The sequence below is a fragment of the Mustela lutreola genome, chromosome 8, assembly GCF_030435805.1.
Source record: "Mustela lutreola isolate mMusLut2 chromosome 8, mMusLut2.pri, whole genome shotgun sequence".
Lineage (NCBI taxonomy): Eukaryota > Metazoa > Chordata > Mammalia > Carnivora > Mustelidae > Mustela > Mustela lutreola.
In genome coordinates this window covers 19,751,537-19,752,545 of record NC_081297.1, presented here as the reverse complement: position 1 = coordinate 19,752,545, position 1,009 = coordinate 19,751,537, and the positions used below count along the sequence as shown (strand labels likewise).

Here is a 1,009-nt window from a genome sequence, read left to right as displayed (position 1 = left end):
GACCTGTACCCCTGAAACAAATAATACATTATATGTTAATTTTAAAAAGAAGAATTAGTAAATAAAATTTGGTATATACATACATGAAAAATGATTCAGCTTTAAACAGGAAAATGGTGATGTTTATGACACCTATATTAAAATCAAAATAAGGGGTAATAGGTGGCTCAGTTGATGGGGCACCAGACTCTTGATTTTGCCTCCAGTGGTGGTCTCAGTGTAATGGGGTCGAGCCCCATTAGGCTCTAGGCTCAGAGGGGGTCTGCTTGAGATTCTTTCTCTCTCTCTCTTTCTCTCTCTCAAATATATAAATAAATCATTAAGGATGCCTGGGTCGCTCAGTCAGGTAAGTGTCTAACTTTGGCTCAGGTCATGATCTCAGGGTCCTGGGATGGAGCCCCGAGTCCAGCTCCACGTTCTATAGGGAGTTTGTTTGTCCCTCTGCTGCCCACTGACTTGTGCACAAACACACAGTGTCTTTCTCAAATAAATAAATCAAATATTTATAAATAAATAAATAAATAAATCTTATAAAAAGTAAAATTGAAATAATACAGAGAAGATTAACATGGTCCCTGGGCAAGGAAAACACACACATTTGTTAAGTATTCCATGTTTTTTGTAACATTGTATGCCAGCTATACTCAAATTGAAATTAAATAAATAAATAAGAAGACAATTCTGATACATGTTTCAACATGGATGACACTTGACAACAGAGGCGCCTGGGTGGCTCAGACAGATGAATGTCTGCCTTTGGCTCGGGTCATGACCCCAGGGTCCTGGGATCTACCCCTGTGTTGGGCTCCCTGCTCAGCATGGAGCCTGTTCCACCCTCTCACTCTGCCCACCCCCATCCATGTTCTCGCTCTCAGATAAATAAATAAAATCTTTAAAAATAAAAATTAAAAGAAAGACACTTGAAGACATTATGCTAAATAAAATAAACTAGTCACAAAAGGATAAATACCGTTATGATTCCACTTATGTGAGAGATTTAGGGTAGTCA

The 1,009-nt window shown here is 38.6% G+C and overlaps 1 non-coding gene across 1 annotated transcript; it reads left to right on the top strand.

Annotated features, from left to right (window-relative positions):
• Positions 1–517: 517 nt before the first annotated feature.
• On the top strand, positions 518–620 carry LOC131840021 (U6 spliceosomal RNA). Its single transcript, XR_009357141.1, has one exon. It is a non-coding gene; the product is annotated as a U6 spliceosomal RNA (small nuclear RNA).
• Positions 621–1,009: the final 389 nt, after the last annotated feature.